The sequence below is a fragment of the Natrix helvetica genome (genome assembly GCF_964273705.1).
Source record: "Natrix helvetica genome assembly, chromosome: 1".
NCBI lineage: Eukaryota > Metazoa > Chordata > Lepidosauria > Squamata > Natricidae > Natrix > Natrix helvetica.
The window spans coordinates 179,452,882-179,473,566 of NC_138548.1; the positions used below are offsets into that span (position 1 = coordinate 179,452,882).

At 37.0% G+C, this 20,685-nt stretch overlaps 1 protein-coding gene across 2 annotated transcripts in view; it reads left to right on the plus strand.

Moving 5' to 3' along the window:
* The window catches only part of PLCL1 (phospholipase C like 1 (inactive)), a 224,669-nt gene that overhangs the window by 22,536 nt on the left and 181,448 nt on the right, over positions 1–20,685 (plus strand). The window contains exon 1 of one of the 2 annotated variants that reach the window (XM_081956723.1): positions 3,632–3,707. The exons of the other annotated variant lie outside the window; for it this stretch is intronic. The gene's annotated coding sequence lies outside the window, so the exon portion shown is untranslated. Of the gene's footprint in view, positions 1–3,631; positions 3,708–20,685 lie in introns of those variants that run through there. 2 annotated transcript variants of the gene reach the window in all.

A 20,685-nucleotide genomic window follows, 5' to 3' on the forward strand; every position in this document is an offset into this window, starting at 1 on the left:
TTAGTTGTTTGTCATGTATCTCTAACAAATGCCTAAAATGGGGCACAAGTGAAAGAAGCTGCTCTGTGTCTTTACTTTTGTTTTCACAGCCAGCTATTATGATTTTAACAAGGGGCAGAAAAGGAGTATCTTTGCCAGTATGATACAGACAGTAAAATTCTTCAGACATTTCTGTCTTGAATGTATTAAAAAGAATGGTAATGAAAGCTTCAATCATGAAATATTGCTTTAAAAATACAGGCCTGTTGACTGAGTACATTTTGCAAATGTCATTACTGTATGTGTTTCAGTAGAACTGGAGTAAATCATACATTGAGCTTAAATTGATTATTTTCTGACATTAAACAGGGGCAAGTAAGATGTACAAATTCCCACTGATAGAAATTTTATTGTAAGAAATCTGTATTACTTGGCAATAGAAATCTGAGATGGACTATGTGCCCAAACATACCTAGTTCTACCGAAACAACTATGCTTCATCACATATATCTATGGAAAGTTAACCAGAATACTCCCCCCCCCCAATGATTTTCAATTAGTTATTACTGGACATTTAGTGCACTGATTGAGAATCAATGTAGTATAATGGTCCTCAGCCACATGGCGAAGATATCTGGATTAAAGTCCTCAGCCACAGAAACTCATTGCATGAAATTGGACTAATAGCTGTCTTTTACCCCATCTTATTCACAGGTTTGTTATTGCTAGAAAAATTGGGGGTGCTGTATACACTATCTTGAGATTCTGGTTAAAATGTGGAATATAAATATAACTGTAAAATAAGCAGTGGCGAACAGTTTCAAATTGCACACGTAATTTTGAACTCTAATTTCAAGCAAGCATCCTTAAGTGTGCCATCTTCACCCACAAGAAGTCTGACATTCTTCGTATAATAAAGGTAAATGTTCCCCTCACACTTATGTGCTAGTCATTCCCAACTGTAGGGGGCAGTGCTCATCTCCGTTTCAAAGCCGTAGAGCCAGTGCTGTCCAAAGACGTCTCTGTGGTCATATGGCCAGCATGACTAAATGCTGAAGACACACGGAATGCTGTTACCTTCCCACCAAAGTGGTTCCAATTTTTCTACTTGCGTTTTTTTACATGCTTTCGAACTGCTAGGTTGGCATAAGCTGGGACAAGTAACAGGAGCTCACTCTGTTACGCGGCGCTAGGGATTCGAACTGCCGAACTGCTGACCTTTCTGATCGACAGGCTCAACATCTTAGCCACTGAGCCACCACATCCCATTCGTACAACAAGTAGGGAAAAATATTCCTGCTGGCTCCAGAATGCCCCTCTTCTATTCTTTGCACAGATACTTCGTTTTCCTTTTCTGTAACTTCAGTATTTCATGATTCAGCTGCCTTCTCTTATTGATTTAAGTCCTAGACTTGCAGAATATATAGTATACATTGCTGTATATTTCTGTACCAACTGATTCTTCCTGTACCAACTGATATTTCTGTACCAACTGATTCTTCCTGTACCAACTGATATTTCTGTACCAACTGATTCTTTCTCAGGGCTGAAAGAATTTGACTGGCCCAAAGTCACCCAGCTGGTTTTGTGCCTAAGGCAGGACTGTAACTCATGCTCTCCTGATTTCCAGCCTGATGCCTTAACCACTACACCAAACTGGCTTTCTATGAATAACATTGCTTGGTGAGAAATAACTGACTGGCTGCTAGCATATGCAAATCCTCACTTCCAAAAATGATGTAGAAAGAAGAAACTAAAGAAAAGAAGCACCTGGTACTGCCTACTCTTTCTTTTTGACACAAAATGCATCGCCATTCTACCAACATTAAATGGCTCAGTTTTATATACCTAGGGCTGTACAGATATGTTAATATTTTTAATATCATCTTTAAATAAATAACACAGGGTGGTGAACATACACCAATACTTCTTCCTACTCTTATTTTCTCCACAGCAACAAGCCTGTGAAGTTAGTTGGGTTGAGAGACTGACCCTAGGTAACCCAGCCAGCTTTCGTGCCTATGACAGGACTACAATTCACAGTCTTCTGATTTCTAGCCTGTTTCTTAACCCTTAAACCAAACTGGCTCTCTGTTAGTGCTTTATTGAGTCCCTTCTGATCTATATTGTATTTTTTATGCTACTACTGACAAAACACTTTATGCAAGCAAGTGTATGTTTAACATAATGTAACTACAAATGCTTGACTTATGAAGTCCACTCATAGTGATGTAATCTGCCCTCAGCAATGCTCTTACAAATTCTGTTGCTTGTATAATGTAAATTGACATAAAATGAGATGGCCCGATCTATTATTTGTCTTTTGTTGCCTAGTAAAATAACAAATAAAATGAAATGATCTGAAGGTTTAATAAACTTGGTTTAGTAACTGAATTTATTCCTCAGAATTACGGTATATAAACTGAGATATAGCTCTGCCTGGCTTTGTATCCTCCTTCAGTGATAGCCTTCCGTATGCACAAGAGAATGTGGAAAGAAAGGAAGGAAGGAAGGAAGGAAGGAAGGAAGGAAGGAAGGAAGGGTGTATTTTTTTGCAAGTGGACCATCTCCCAAGATTTAGGGATGTACAATGTACATCTTATTTGCTTACAGGGTAGAAAGGCTGGCACAGCTGAACATTTGCCAAAGTCTAAGAAGAAGCAGAAGTGTGGTTCAACATCTTGAATCTGTTATCTTTCCACCACGTTTTGCGATGTTTCTGTGAAAATAATATGACAAAATATTATGCACCTGCCTGCCTTCAGTCATTTCTCTTTCTAATAAAAGAACATCCCCAAGAGGAAATACTTCTGAGACAAATACAAAATAGCATATCTCATCTTTAAGAGGATTCCTTGTTTGAAAAAACATGAATGTTGATTACATTAAATGAGAGCAGGATGCAAAAGATTGGATCCTTTCACTACAACGTTCAATTGAAGTCCATATCTAAAGCCTGTTGTTGCTTCTTCAGTCTCGTAAAATGTGAGCTTGTTGCTTATAGCTCAAATCATCCATTCATCAGTGATATGATTAATTATTACATTAATTGCACATTTACACTTTTGAAATGCTAATTATAGAACTTCATTCTTTTGGACTGGTATAATTGCCTTCGGAATTGTAATGGGGGCATTATGTTTTCCAGAGTTTGAATAGCCAAATTAGGCAACTATTGCTAAGGGCTTTTTCTCATAGCCGAGTTAAAGGGCTACACACCAGTCCTTGAGTTGGAAGATAACTGTCCTGTCCTCCACTGGCAATCCCTCTCATGCCTCGGAGCTTTGTTTCTCTTCTCTCCGAATTAGATGTCACCAACCAGTGGGAAAACATCTTTCTTAATATGGTCTGGGGCTGGGACAATGATTGGCAAGCACGGAGAGGATTGTGTCATGACAGAGAACGAGGAACAGAAAGAGAACAACAGTGAGCAGATGCTGCCTGCTTTTCCCACTGCAGCCCCCTGCTACTCCCCTACCACACAAAACAGAATGACTCAGTACCATGCCTAGGGATCCAGAAGGGAGGGGCATGTGCATAGCAGCCTAAACTGGCCAATAGGTGCCAGGTTGTTTGCACCCCCATCCCAAAAGTCGTCTGATTGCACCAATGAGAGAACAGTTGGTGAAGTCTGTTAGGTTGTATCCAAGACAAAGCTTGTTTCTTGATAAGTGAGGAAACATTACATTAACATCAGTGTAACTAAAGATGACGAAAGGCTCCCTCAGGTAACGACTGCAGAACTGGGAAAGGCAACGTCCCAGGAAGCAACGGGGGGGGGGGGGAAGGAGCAGGTTTGTGCTGCAATTTGATGCAAGTTAAGTGTTTGTTTAATGAGTAGTTAATTCTGATAGGTGATCAAGTTCCATTTAGGTTTTGTATAGTGCCGTCTGGGGCAGTAAAGTAATTTAAGACATTTAGCAACTAATAAAGAACATTGTTTTGCTGAAGATGATCTGTGGGCTAGTTCTTTTAGCTTACTATGCAAGTAATGTACTTAAAAATCTCCAGACCTAAAGTAATCTATAGTATTTACTCGTTTTGGGACACAAAATTAAGAGATCATTTTGAGTATATAAAGGCTGCAAAGGTTATTTCAGTTTGTTTGATTTTGTATATGCCTACCCAATTATTTCTTCCTTTTTATACATCGTTCCCTTTGTATAATAATTAAGGTAGCTTTGTATTGTAGCTTGCATTTTCAGCTACTATTCAATGTACCAAAGGTAGATTATATTATTTAACAACTGAACGATGAAAATAGCAAAATAACACTGGGGCATAGTTATCACAAACAGATTGGTGGCCTGTACAGGATCTAAGAATAATTTAGCCTCAACTTTATGCTTTTACTTCAAGGCATATGGCTCTTTAGGTACGAATTGCAGTAACGAAGACTGCACGGTGCACTTAATAAGGTTATAACTGGAGAAGTGCGTGTGCGGTCCCCTGCCAATTTTTGTCCATTTTGGGAAATAAGTTGAAGGCTACAGACTTTCAGTTCTTCTCATAATATGTCTGAGATGATGATTTTAAATCAGAGGAGTCTTAGGTATTTTCCTCCGAAAATTCCTCAGCCAGAATATTGGATGTAGTAGTCTGGTTTGTTACCTAGCTTGTTTATTGGCTCCGTTATCACACAGTATTACTCTACTACTTCTGTATTTTAACTAACTTGTGTAGTTTAGTTTTGAAGTTTTGAATCCTCACCAGTTGAGAAACCCTAGTTTATTTACGATACAAGATACCAAGTTTTTTAAAATCAGAGGTTGAAGGTGATCTTTGAATCCCCATTTGCTTTAATTGTGTTGATATGACTGAATCTGTAACTTGAGCTTTGTTTCTGTACCCTGTGATGATCCTCTCCAATTCATATAGGAATAGTTTAAAAATTTCTTCTCAAATTAAGTTGTGCCCATTTGTTTTTCTCTTCTCTCCAAATATCTTTCAGTTCTCTAAGCAACACTCTTCTTCAACTCCACACTGAACCCAGCACAGAAATGGGATTTAAATTTCAAATGCCATAATGTTTATTTTTCTCGACAATACGTAATAGAAACCCAACTTCAAAGAAAGAAAACTGGCAATTCTTATCCTTAATCCATACAGGGGCACAGTGTTCTCTTGCGGAATAGACCAACTCTAGTGCCAATTACCTGAAGGTGGTAGCTGAAGCTCCACATTTTGTTTCATATAATTTCTGGAACATATTGTTCCTAGTATTGATTTTTGTGACAGTATTCTCTAGGTGTATCTTATCGGAGAGAGTCTGGTCCAATGTTACTTCAAGGTTCTTTGGATAGGGGTTATAGGGCAATATGCTGTTTAAATAGACCTGTGAGGCTTTATATGCAAGTTTATTGTTAAGGTGGAATCATATAGTTACCATTTTGCTAGTACTAGGGGTGAGCCTCCAGTCAGTGAAGAATTTTCCCAAGATTTTAAGATTTTTGGACAAGGGATTGGCTGCCACCCCCATGTGTTTTTTCTTGTACTGCTATGGCCAAATCATCAGCGTATGATTATGCATTATGTAATCTTGTTCTGAAAGAAGGTTTTTTTTTGCATCTTCTCAGTCTAGATGGGATCTGTTTTGACATTGATTAGGATTCTGTCAATCTGTTCATGTGTTACATAGGTCAAGGCAAATTTCATTTTTCTGAAGAGTTAGATGTCCATATTTAGATAGTACAAAATTGAATATAGCTGTATTTGCCGCTCTCTTGAACTGCATGAATTCACTCAGAGAGCAATCATAATTAACGGTTTTAGTCAGATAAGACCACCAATATGTAGATGCTATGGAGAATAAGAACAGATACCATCACAAGAAACGAAGTTGGATGAAATTTATGGATTCTTCCATTTGGTTGTACTAATGGCTGTTAAAAGTAGAAATAGACTTTGTGGTTAGAAATAAATGGAGAGGATTGGAGATGAGCACCTCACATAATATTAGCTAAGCCATCCATTTTCCTCCTTTATTTTATATTGAGAACCCAACACTAAGCACAAAAAGGCTCTAGAAAACAGCTGAATAATGCAATGTTTCTTCAAATATGTTTCTGGAAGCCATATTATTGTACAACATAGCAATTAAAAACATTTTGGGACACTAATGCTTAAGATAAAATTCAGGAAGAAAATTAGCGTAATGATCTTCTTGGTACTAGCTAAGATTAAACCCAAGCCAAAATACGATTCTGCAACTGGGAAAGGATGTTCTCCAATATTTAGTTTTCTATGCGTATATTTCAAATTCTTTACAGTCTGTCTTTCTACCCTTGTTTCCTATTGTGTTTCTGCTCCTTCCTCTGCTTTCCTAATCCTATCACTCTCAGTCTCCTACAACCATTTCGCTGCCTTTTTTAGCACATATTTTTAGCACATTTGTAGATTATGACATTAATGCTTTATGATTATAAGTATCTGTGGAGGGATCAAATGATGAAATGTGTCCTACCGTAAGACATTTCACTTAGATATTTTTATTCAACACCATTAAACAATTAGGAAACCATGCTCATTTCCCTGTCATTTTTTTACTGTGGTTTGTGCTAGATGCATATGTAACTTCCTCATATGTGGTTTGAATAAAAACTGTCAAGGTTTTGGCGGTTTTTTTTTTTTTTGCTCACAACTCCAATATATAAGAATTCAGCAACCAGAGTTAGGCACATGCGATTTAAAGTAATCTAGATCGTTCAAACTAAAAGCCTTCCCATGAACAAAGGGAAAAAGTTGCAGTCCTGTGCATTGTTCAATTGAGTTTCAAATAAAAAAGATGGTAACAATACTATTAAGCTGCAATAATAAAAAATGAAATTTACAGTACAAATAAAACCTTTTTTTGTTTTCTAATTTATTTCTGTTAACAGTTTATACCCACCTGTCTATTTAGTTTACTTTATTTAGGGTAATAAGATAAATATCCCACAGCTGCTAACCATCAGCTTCTCAGCAAAATAACTTTTCTCTCCAAGTGTTTTTTTGAATGGTGACTTTTACCCTTAAGGCACAAAGACCAACAGTTCACAGGAATTATACAAGCCCAAACTGAGGTAAGAACATCTCACTCTGCTTTAAAAAGCATGCATTTAATGACTATAAACTTACATTAGAAGATATGTGTGCGATTTCTCACATTCTGTGCCAGGTTATCAGAATCTAATGTTATGCTGGACAAAACTGCATCTCAAACAGCAGAATGAAATAACAAACTATTAATTTAGGAATCATAAGGTATACTTTAAAGGCATATATCCTGCAATGGGGTGAAATTACATGGGGTATTTATACTAAAGCTGTGCTTTGAAAATAATTCAGAATTGCTTAAGAGTGTTCAGGATCTCAGTTATGAGTTTTTCAAGGTAACCTGGGAAAAAAAAGATGTGGCTGTTTTAAGAAGGTGCTGAATTCCTCCCACACTCTCTGAAACACCTCTTCGAAATTTATTCAGAATTTAGTCATGTGTAGCCCAATTGCATTTCATGAGTGGGCAGAGCCGAATCTGATAGTGGGTGGGATGCAGGCTTGCTGTAGGCTATTAATTTCCTTTGTATAGTTTCCCCTCATATACATATATACATATATAGAACATATAGAACATATAGACACATACATACACACACACACACACGTGTTGTATTTGTGCTGATAAATAAATAAAGGGAGACTAGTATAGATCTATTTCAAGCTATTTAGCTCTCATCAGCTAGCCATACCCTTACTGGGATTTGAACCTGGGCTGTAGCCACTAAGCTAATATATATTCCCTTCCCTTCTTTGCTGAATATCTCCCAAGATATATTTAGTTCCTATTTCAAATGGTAGGGATTTTTTGTGGATGTGGATTAAGTGAAGATATTGTTGAAGAACTGGGAGATAATTTTTAGTATGATTTAGCAAGATTGTAGAATGGTTTGAGACTTGGAGCATCTCACTGGATGAAGATTACAAGTTATGAGTTTCAGACTTTCCACCTTTCTTTAAAGGATTTTTAACTACTGTAAGTAGTAGACTGGTTGCATGATTTCAGAATATTATGGATTTATGCCACTGCTAAAACATTTTATAATGGGAATTGATCATCTATCTCAGTTTGTTCCCTCAAATGTTACAGTCACAATATCCACATATTTGTGGTTGTCGTACCACTGATTCTTGAGTGGATTATTCAATTATTGGATTCAATTGCACTTATTTTGTGTAGAGAAATTGGTTGCTTAACCATCCTTGAAAACATCCGTCTTAGTCCTTTCAGCTGGATTTTCTTATGATATTGCTTTGGATGATAGCATTTTCATAGTACTGTGGATCTACAAAAGACATTTCATCAAAAGTCTCCTAGAAGATGGATTGGTTTGATATTTGGCAAGAGCACAACTCTTTAAAAATCCAACTATATTAAAAGCACAATTTTTGCAGAACATTACTTGGATTTTCTTTTTCTTCTTAGATTTCCATGTCTGTCTGGGCTTCAATTATTGAAGGAGCTTCACTAAGATTATGAGAAATCTGATTATAGCCAATTATAGCCAAAAAATAGTGATTATTGCAATACTTTTTAAAAGATAAACTGTCCAGTTTATTTTTATGATCAAAATAGGCACAACTTGGCATACTGCGTTCTTCCATTTAAATTTTACAGTGAAACAGTATCAGTTTATTTCTGATGGTAAAGCAATTCCAAACACTGGTTTTGCTTTGAAAATATAATATGCAAATACTTTTGTCCCATATCAATATGTAGTTTTGGATCATATCCCTCAATGAATAAATGAACAAGTATAGTGTTTTGATTCATTTGTTTAAATTGTGTACTCTTTATTTAATTTTAAGACTTGTGTGGAGAATGGATCAGTTAGTTCATATTTATGCAGAAATATTGAACATTCAAAAGGGTTCACACATTTTTAAGTATCACTGAATGCAGTATGGCAATGATTTTTGTTCCTTATTTTTAGAATGTAAAAATGATGATAAATCTGCTTTTGAGAAAATGTCCTGAAAATTCACAACTGACAATAATCATTCACCTCTTTCCCCTAAATCCACAAACATGTATGTCATCAGAAGTTATATAGAAACATTTTTTCTTCTAATAAGTGCCATTCCTCATAAAGCAAAGCCATAATATTTATAGTCTAATTTAAGGGAATTATAGTTCCAAAATATGCAGTAAACAATTATTTCCAAAGAAATCATTATTAGGAAAGTTCTACTTTCAAACTTATGTTTATTTCTGTGTCACCTCACACTACCCAGCCAAGCATATACAGACCCAATCCTTGCTGTTAGCTGTTTAATCCTTAAACCCTCTCAATTAAGTTTGGATGTATTCTGATTCAAAAAGTATACCAGAATATTGTACCAGACATCCTGCTACATATTTATTTATTTTAGAGGCCATTCAACTGACTCCATGCATCTTATACTTAACATATAACAATGATAAAACCAAGCAAAAAGAAGAATACATAGCCAGAAATCATATAATACAATGAAAATGATGAACAATGGCTTGGAACCCACCCTTGCCCCAGGAAGGAAGAAAAGCCAGGTCTTCAAAGATTTTCATAATGTCATCAGAATGGGAATCACTTGGGGATGGTGTTCTATAGGCAGATGCTGTGGCAGTGATAACTGAGATATGATCACCAGAGATGAGCAAATGCCTGTGTTACCTAAACAAACTTTTTGCATTGCCATTATATACATTCTTACAATGTATTCACTTTTCCACTTCATTTTTCTCGGTAACCTGCTTTCAAATTGAAAGGATCTTTATTTTACATTTCCGTTTTACCAAAAGTAATAACTTTTTCTATTTTACTAAAAGGCTTAATGCTTCATCTTGAATTTCCTATAACTATAAAATTTCCTAATTTATTTTTGGACTCTAAAAATATACTGGAATGGTATGAATTAATGCTGACTGAAAAGTGAGATTCCAGAGTCACATTTCTGCAAGGTCAGGATAAGAAATAAGGAAAATCTGAAATCTTTCAGACCTGTGTAATGTCAGGGTTATGACATGTAACTGAGACAGGTGTTGCTTTCTCTTTAGCTAAATCTTTGCTTTAACCAGTCATGGTTGACACCAGGGGTGGTTTTCACTTACCTTCCCTACTGGTTCGCAAATGTGCACGCGTGCACTTCCTTCCGCTCATGTGCTTTGCTCAAAAAATGTCCCTAAATAGGACGACATAGAGCTAGGGCGGGTGAGGGCGGCCACTCGTAATTTCCGCTACAGGTTTGGGTAAACCAGTACGAACTGGCTGAATACCACCTCTGGTTGACACCATTAACTGCAAGTATTATGTACTTGCAGTGTCTAGTGATAGTCTAGAAAAAGTTCAGATTTTCTATGCTATATAGATGGTGCTCCTGATACTGAAGTTCCTTTCTAAACCAGAGATACCATGCAGGTGCACTTGCATACAGGAGCTATTGTATGAACAAATCTGTTGTGATACTGGTGTGGTGGCTCTTGATAAGAGAAGGCTTATTTAACACCTGATATTGCTCTGGCACCTGTAAGAAAGCATATATTGGCAGCAATTATACTGTTTTTATGTCTTCTCATACAAGCAAATTATACATGACTTGCATTCTCCAAAAACCACACACTATTTTCTACAAGACAAGCCGTTTTAATGTAATTTGGAAGCAAATTGGCACATTCACTTGAATTGTTCAGATGCACACTTCCCTTCTTTCCCACTCTTAATTGTGCTTTTTCTGAGTTTTTCTTTTGCTTGTTTCAATATTGTATTGTCCTATCTTAGGAAGAAACATTTTTTTCTTGAAGAGATAGTTGTAAATGCAAAAGCATTTCTTTGCAAACCAATAAACTTGGGCCTCCAACTTACCAATGGACTGATGGAATATTTTACTTTTTCTGAAACTATAAAGTTAAGACCACTTGGAATCATTCAGCATTTCTTGAGAAATCTTGCTTTAATCCTTTTGCTTCTGTGACTTTAAACTTAATTTTATTATTCTAGGAGAAAGGCTCTTCACGGGATAAAAATAGTCATCTTTCTGTTTTATGGCTTTTCTTAGGGAGCTGAAGTAAGTCACCAATCACTATAGACAGGAAGATAAAAACAAATGAGGTTACACTGCCATTGATGAAAAAAAAAAACATTTTCTACAAGACAGGTCAGGATTTCCTAACTATGTTTCTATAAAATATCAAATTAAGGAAGGTCTGACTTGTGCATTGAAAACCTAATGTACCTTCAGTTAAATTCATTAATTTATTAATAATACATCCATATTGCTTATCATTGAAATAACCTTAAGAGAGGTTAACCATCAAAAGTTATAGATAAAAACAGTGGGTTAAAACAACTTAAAACATCCATGAAGACATTTTAAAATACAAGACAAAATACAAATCAAGTTAGCTAAATATATATTAAAGGACTTACACAAAATAAATCTGTAGTCTCAATTTAGGGCATTCCCCATAAACCATGAGGTATCTTCCCAGGTACTACAGTAGATAGTTAGCACTGTATGTCCAAATAGCTTTGGAATTATGGCCATGGTTTTGTCTGTCTCCATGTTTGTCTCTAACACCCTAGCTTACCAAATAACTATAGCAGTGGTGGTATTCAAATGTTTTTAGTACCAGTTCTGTGGGCATGGCTTTGTGGGCGTGGCAGGGGATTGGCTGAGAGGCAGCAGGGGCAGGGGCAGCCTATTTGCCGGTTCTGCAAACTACTCAAAATTTCCACTACCGGTTCTCCAGAACTGGCTGAATACCACCTCTGAACGTAAAGGCTGAAAGCCAACAGAACCTCTTAAAAAAAGTTGGTTTTACTGCTTTTAAAACTTTTGGAAGAAATATCCATCTGGTTCATTCCAAGTGGGAAAAATACACTGGAAACATGGAGGCTAATTGGAAAGATGGTTTATTGATGGACAGGACCACATGGGTTTGAGGTCCTAGGCAGCTGACCACATGGAGTGGAGAGTGAGAGGTATTTATACCCTCTCTTGGGCCTTGCCCATGAGCTTCTTGTTCCTTGGCAAGAAATGTATTCTATTGGCTGTAGTCAGAGTCCCATGGGCCATGTGGGGTCATGTTTATCTTGAAGTCAAGTTTGGTTAAAGTGTGCTGATGCAATGAAGGGGCTGAGGGCTAATCCTACCTTTGTTCAGACCTTGCTGCTGGGAGTAATGGATTACTAAATCTGCATTTCTAATGGCTGGCCTCACCTTACTTGGGGGCAGGGAGCTGGGGCTCTGAGTTTCTATCTTTAGAAACATGTTTCTCCTTTAGGGAAATATAATATTCTTTTTTAATATTTTTCAAAATACTTCATTCTTCTAGGAGGGGTGGGTGCTAACTTTCTACAAAACAAAAACAGAAAAAGAGTAAAACCCTCAAGGGACAAAACACACAAAAATACAATATTAAAAAAAAACGAATAAAGTTGTGTGTTGATAATAAGAGTTCAGAGTCGGGTTGCCGGCATGGGGCATGTTTTGGGCCATGGATTCTTCAGTTGCACTCTGCTGTAGGGAAGATAACATTGCTGATGAGCTCAGGACATCAGGTAGCAAAAGAGTTGCCTAGATGGGAAACTGTCTCACATCTGACTGACACGGGTAATATTTGAGCCCTCACACTGTTGATTCAAGGGCATAAGGAAAATACTTTGCTGCTGTTATTGTTTGTGCTGTGTGCTGTCCAGCAGCCCTTTTAATGCAAACAATCAGCAAAAAAATCTGAAAGGCTACTGTGAAGAACGTTTGCAGCATTTGATGGATAAAACTGCTCACTGGACACTGCCAGTGAAGATAACTGGGGCTTCAGACTGTGAAATAACCTGGGATCAATTTGAGTTTGTGAATCCTGAGGAAGCACTCTGATGATGTTAGCAGAGGCTAACGAAGGCTAAGTGGGTAATATATTTTAAGTTTCAGAGATCGCAATGTATATATATATATTTGTGTAGGTTTGTGTGTGTGTAGGTGTGTTTATGTATGTGTGTAGACACACACACATGGAGAGAGAGAGAGAGAGAGAGAGAGAGAGAGAGAGAGAGAGAGAGAGAGAGAGACATTGCAATCTCCGGAATTTAAAATATATTACCCACTTACACACACACACACACACACACACACACACACACTCTCCATATATTTGATCTGTTGTGTATATAGAACACTTCCTCGGTTCTCAACTTGGTTGGTACTGTGCCATGCCTGTCTTACTCATTAGACCAGGCATGTCCAAAGTGCGGCCCGGGGGCCAAATGTGGCCCTTTTTCAAATTTCAAGCGGCCCGCAGCCTCTTCTCCCCACTGGAATTATTTGTTTAGTCTTTCATAAAATACCGTATTTTTCGAAGTATAAAGATGCATCTTTTTCCCCTCAAAAAAGAGGCTAAAAATCTGGGTGCATCTTATACACTGAATACAGCATTTTTTGCCTCCCAAAACTCTGCCCCCTTCACCAAAATGGCTGTGCATAGCCTTTAGGAGGTTTTCAGAGTGCTCCTGGGGGCTGTGGAGGGCATAAATGACCAGAAATGGGTCATTTTTTGCTCAGCTTTGCCCTCCCTAGCCCCCAGGAGCACTCTAGAAGCCTCTTAAAGGCTATTCATGCCCTTTTAAAAAAAAGGCCCATTTTCGGTGCAAAAACTTTTTTTTTCATTTGCCTCTTCAAAATCTTGGTGCGTCTTATACTCCGAAAAATACGGTAGTCAATTCGCATTTAATGTTAAGGGTTCAAAGAATGTCAGGCTGAATGATCGGCCCCACACATTTTCACATCACCAAATCTGGCCCCCCTTGCAAAAAGTTTGGACACCCCTGCATTAGACTAATTACACTGCACAGTTGATCCGTGATATTAGGTTCTAAATTCATTGCTCAATAGCGGTCTGCAATTCAAAGCAAATTACTAACCTGCTATTCAGAAATGAATTGCTCCACGGTAAGTTGCTTTGAAGCAGCCCTGATTATACAAGCAGAGTAGATGACATAATTGGATTGTTATTTCTGAGTAGTCCTTTACCTTTAGCTATGGCATCGATTCTCGCACCAGCTTCCAGTCCTCCATTGGCAATCTTCCTCCTTCTCCCTCTGGTGTGGGTTTCAATCTGTTGAAACTAGAAATTTGGCATGGAATAGCAAAGTTGCTTTCGCTTTGCATAAAATGAATAAAATAGCAACAGAGCCAAAAATTTATGAGGGCAATTCATAAACCATGAAATGGAAGTATTGGAATAAATTCTATGTCCTTCATATATTCTGTCCTTGCATGGTACTTTTATCCATAAATCTGATTTTTTTTACTAAAACTTCAAAGAGCTGATGATTATTAGATCAAAGGGAAAAAGCCAGATGATATCACCTTATTTTAATGTCACTACAAGTATAGAATACTGCAATTTTCCTTACGTATCAGTGCTAGACTTCTTTTTTTTACAAGTGTGTATGAGTGTATGAATGAATTTGGGTGCTGGAAGTGTATACATAAGTTTCTTTCAACTTGCCACAGGGGGGGGAAACACACACAAATTAATGGGGATGTTTATGGTTCAAGCATGACTACAGGAGTAAACACTCCAGAGGCAGTTGAAACATCCCGAGGAACTGCTCTATTAAGTACCACACAAAATACCTAGGTATAATTTGTAGCCCATAGGATCTACCGCACATTGGATAGTAAGCCAATGTTTAATACCTTCCTGTTGTCGGTACTGATCATCTACAAAATCCAGATAATCATTTTTTAAATTAATAGCAGAAGGTATTTTGCAAACAGAAGGAAATTTATAAAATCTAGCTGTCATTTTCAAAAGCTGATAATATATCAGTGCTTACTAGGATTGCCTTTACATGTCTGACTATATAAGGATATGTCTATATAACTTGAACTAAATTAACCCACTCATATTGGCTCAGTCCATATGCAACTCCCTATTTGGCTTCCTCAGCCCTGCTGGCTATGATGGCAGCACTAGAAGGAGCAGGGTGGTCTAAACTTTGGTGTTAGTGGTTCCATTCATAATTGAAAGAAAGACTAGACCTGTACAAGTCTGCTGAAGGCCACTTTATCCCTAGTTTTGCCCTACTGTCCATATGCTTGTATTATTTTCCTGGTAGCAATTACAGTAGCACTTATACACCACTTCACAGTACTTTACAGTCCTCTCTAAGCAATTTACAATGTTAGCATATTGCCCCTCAACAATCTGGGTCCTCATTTTACTGACCTCAGAAAGATGGAAGGCTGAATCAACCTTGAGCCAGTCAGGATCAAACTCATGGAGTGAGGAGTGAGTTAACCCTGCAGTACAACATTCTAACCACTGCGCCACCATGGCTCGTAGCACTCAAGTTCAGCAAGAGGAAGAGGAGGAGAAATGCCAAATGTTTGCAACTAGAAATTTCTAGATAACTAGAAATTGTGGGCTAAAAATATACATTCTTGACAAGCAGCTTATAAATTTGAATTTTCCAGTTCTAAAATGTGTTAATAGTTGCTCCAAACAAACCCAGTATCAAACTCCCCTTTCTGAAATCATCTCTGATCATAGACAAGCCAGCCATTCATTCATAATTGGGAAGGAATATCAGATCCTCAACCTTTGCAACTATACAAACTGTTCATGGGAAATGGGGGGTGTAGACCAGAAGTGGTATTCAGCAGGCTCTGACCAGTTCTGGAGAACTAGTAGCAGAAATTTTGAGTAGTTTGGAGAACCAGTAAATATCACCTCTGGCTGGCCCCGCCCCCACCTATTCTCTGCCTCCCAAGTCCCAGCTGATATGGGGGGGAATGGGGATTTTGCAGTAACCTTCCCCTGCCACGCCCACCAAGCCATGTCATGCCCACCAAGCCACGGCCACAGAACTGATAGTAAAAAAACCTGAATCCCACCACTGGTGTAGACGGACAGAAAAATCTACCTCCCATTCCCCTATCTTAACAAGGATTGATTATCCTCAGTTGGCACAGAAACCTGACTAGTTAATGCAAAAAAAAAAAAAATGGTTGGGATGGTGGTGAATTGAAAGTTTCAGTGTGACAAATGATGGTTAAAATCAATTTGCCTGTCCATGTTTCAGATTGCATTTCCTAACATGCTATTCAGACACCAATTGCATCTGAGTGTGAAAAATACAGCCTGGGACACAGGAGTTTGAACAGAAGGTTTCAATCCTTCTGTTGCTAGATCATTATGTTGCATGTTTTAAATGTTTTTATGTAATTCCTTCAATAAAGACAACAGATTCCTCAGTGCACCCATAGGGGAGATACATTCAAGCAGAGACTCAGACTGCTGCCAAATCCTCATTCTAAGCGCTCCATCTCTCCCTCTGATATTTGAAGCGTAATGACTGGTAATGCAACTTACATTACCAGTCTGCATATACATTAAAAAAAAAAACACAAACGCAATATGAGAGGACAGCAGTCTCCCTCTCCCTCTCTCTCTTCCTCCCTCTCTTTCCCTCCCTCCCTCTCTCTCTCTCTCTCTCACACACACACACACACACACGCACATGCACTCACTCACTCATATAACTTCGTGATGATCATAAAGCAAACCTATTATTTACTATGGAGCAGTTTTTGCTGGAAACCAGGAATAAACTCCAATTTCCTGTTGCAAATGTTGGAAATCATGGTTACATGATCGCAGGATGCTGCAAATGTCCAAAATATGGTCATGTGACTGTGGGGAGAGGGAAAAACGTTGGAACCTCTAAACAGGATCGTAAGCCCCTTTTTGGGGGTCAATCATAACTTTGACCGGGTTGCTAAGTGACCAGTCGTAAGTCAAGGACTACATGTACTACAAACCTACTTTTCATCTTACACTTTCCCTTCGCTGGGGCAAATTCGTGATGTTCATTTTTGTATTTTGCAGTAGACGTTGTCTTTCCTCTCTGAAACTGATGGCTTATAAACGACTGATGATAAGTGAGAATTTGAACTATCCCCCCATGTGGCTGTGCAAGAGATTTCATACTTAACATATCAAGCAATTAGCATGGATAATACTTTATTCTTACCACAAAAATCCTATCTGATATTTATAGAATGAATATGCTGAAGTGAGAAATAATTTGCATAAGTGAATTAACTGGATGATTGTCCTAACCAAAGATTTTGCTTTTCTGTTTCACCACTATTGAATCCTTAACAACACTTAACCTGCTTTTTGTTAAAAATGTTATTGTTCCTAGGCCAGGAACAATAAAACCATTGAAGTCACACAAGATTACAAAAGTTAAAGTTATAAACATTATGTGTGACAATAGCAGCAATAATATATATTTTAAGATTGGTCTGGCCAATTGTGATCTGAATTAAAAAAATATTTTTCTCAGGATTTCTTTTTCTGTCTCTCTTTGGGAGGACTATATATTATTCCTTAAAAACTTGTATTCAAATAGTTTCAAATATATATTTATCTTTATCAGACAACAAAATTTCTGTCTGAACTCTATCTCGAAAGGTTTGTTCATTTTTTTTACATGTGTTTGTAAAATCATTCAGTCCTGTTTTTAATTTCTTTAGCATCACCATTTCTTTTCCATTCATCATATAGCTAAAATATGTGATTGATCACTGTACTCTTAACCTGGTGTTACTGATGGTAACTTCTGGAATTCCAAAATAACCAATATTATTGATTTCAAATAGAGTAGGTCTTGGTGAATTCTATTTTAAAAACTAATCTTTAATTTTAAAAAAAAATAGCTATTTGAATCAACCTGTGTTTTTAAGAGTTAATTTTGAATTAAGTTACTTGAGAAAGACAAAATCCCAGTCTCTGGGTGTGTATGTGTTAAGTGCTCAGGTGCTTAGCACATACTTTCTTAGTGTACTGTAACTGCTTCTGTGTATATAGTTAGATGCAGTAGTAAACATGGAGTTAAATTCTCTGTAGTGGAATAATTAATGAAATGGTTAAATAAGATAGCTGCTTCAAATGTGGAAATCATTGATATTTTGGGGGGTTATTAACAACCTAAATATTCATATGGTAATTCTGCATCATTTAATTCAGAAATCTGGGGACGGGCTAAGGGAGTAAATTGCAAAACACTGGAAAGCAAATACAAAGCACTGAGGTTTACATTGTGAAGTGGTGATGTGCATTGCATTACATTTCCATTACTGAGGTGTATAGCAGATACATGTGTTGTTTGTCAAACTTTGGAAATCCAGTTAATGTAGTGGTGATTTCTCATTCATACTTGAGATTTCAACTCGCTAATGTCAAAGGTGCTGAGCCAATACATGAACTTTTCTGAACTCAGAAGTTGTGGGTTTTGTCCTTAGTTTGGTGTTAGTCCCACCAGTGTTTATGCCATGATTATAATGTTTAGCAACTGGTAACAGTTTTGTCAATTTTGATGACTTGTCCAGCCTAAATTTTCGATAGATTGCATATTCAGATATAGTTTTTTTGCACTAATTATTTTGTATATTCAACCATTTTAGGAACAAAATATTAGAAACTGAACAAATTAACGCATCCAGAAGAACATAAAGGCCATATTGATTTAGAGCAAGTCTTATACCTTTTGAATTTAATTAGTTTGGCTTGTAGCAGTAGTAGCTCTTTTTTGATTAATCAATTATAGTCATACTAAGAGCAGCCTGGGGGCCTAGTGGTGAAGGGCGCTCCTTTCCCACTTGGAAGGTTGAGAGTTCAATTGTAGGTAGTGGCAGATGTTTCTCTCCTAAGGTGCAAAGAAAAAAAATATTTGTTGCGCACTCCCCCTGGTGTCAGGAAGGGCATCCGGCCAGTAAACACTCAGGTCCATCCAGTCACTCTGACTCTATCCCGAATTAAGGGATTAGAGGGTTGTAAAAAGGGAGTTTTTAATTATAGTAAATACAGGGGTGACCATTAGACAAGGAGCCAGCCAGTTTTTCTCTTAAAAGTATACTTCATTTCAATCTAGAATTAAGAAACCATCTTACCATTAAAGCCATTTTGATCCTATCTATCATTGCCACTAATTTATAATATTGGAAGAATAAGGGAGAGGAACTAAATAGCCAGTATTAACCCAGCAATATTGATGTCCTTGGCGTGAAATTAAGTCATCAAAAAATAATTCTTTGCTAGGGAATGAGACGAGTCCTGAGCTTTTGCTGGAAGATTTAAGAAAGCTTTTGAGGTTTTCCTTTGGTGTATAGCTTATGCATAGTTGTGAATAAGGGTAGAAAAGCAAAAGGGACCACATTTTAAGATATGTATACAATGTACTCAATGTGTGGTTTGCATGTGATGCCTGTTAACATGCAAAATGTATGTTCAGATAACCAATTACTTGGCTTGGAACAGGACACGAGCAGATGTTATTTTGGAGAGTAGAATCTGGAATTTAGCTATTTTGTAGTAGTTTAATGATAGATTAATGTCAGTAATGTTCTTAAGCAATAAAATTATGTCTGAAGCTTATTATTCTTTAGCTATTAAGTAGAAAGAACAATATTACAGAATTGTCGATGTTCAAGGTTGCAGTTTGGGCCATTTTTTTGCAACAGGTTTATTAAGGAATAAAAGGTGAAGAAATGTCCTTGACAAAATAGTAATGACCAAAAGCATATTTAAGCTTTAATACTTGGCCCCTGCAGTTCAAATGTTCTGACATTCATGGGTGGACTACAGCAATTGTTGCATATTCTTGTCCGTTTTGTAATATTGTAAATGGAAACAGTGATAAAATATATCTAGAAATCTGTGAAAAATAACCAATAGTCATTTTATGGTACAAGAACATTTTACAATTTCTAATATTTTGGGACTAAGTTTGGATTCTTTAATCATCCACTCCCCCTCCCTTTTTAATTAATATAATTCATGGGGCAAATGCTTCAATTGAATGACTAAAATAACCCAAAATTCTCGCACCTCTATAAAAATTAATACATGAATGCAGCAAAAAGACAAACTAGAGGTAGGTAAATATAGAACTGGAGACCTTTAATCTTCTGAAAAGAACTTTGTTAGGTGTTTTGATTTTGGTAAAATCATTTTTTGGTAATTTCTGCAACCAACTCATCTCATACCTCATGGCTTACATGTTACATATATTCCTTGTTTTATGACTACAACCGGGACCAGAATTTCCATTGTTATGCAAGGCAGTTGTTAAGTGAATCATGCCTCATTCTTTGTCATTTTTGGCCATGTTTTGTTCATATAACTGTTGAGATGTTGCAAAGGTGGTAAGTATGAGGATTAGTTGTAAGTCAATTTTTTCAGTGCTTTTGTAACTTGACTATAACTAAACAAATTAAGTCAAAGCAAGGTATGAATCTGTGGGCTCTAAGTTTGTATAGATAGTTTGTATCTTACAAATGAATGGGATTGATTTCAGAGGGATTTCCTTTTGTGGAAATAAACGGGGGGGGGGGATCTAAATCGGTGTCTGTCTTTCATATTGAAATCATGTTGTGTTTTTAGAACCAACAGTAAGAGATTGAATCTAATATTTTTTTTAAACATAATATTTTTCAATAAGGTCACTTTTCCTCTCACCCCCTCTTTTTGTTCATACATTGCTTAAAATCAGCCGTAAACAGGCAAGGTTTCTCTTGTGAACTGCAAGGTATTCACGATAGTAGTTATTTGCCTTGACATTTTAACACAGACTGCAAAGCTTGATAAAGGTTGCAATATGTGGGAACAGTAAGCAGATAAGCTGG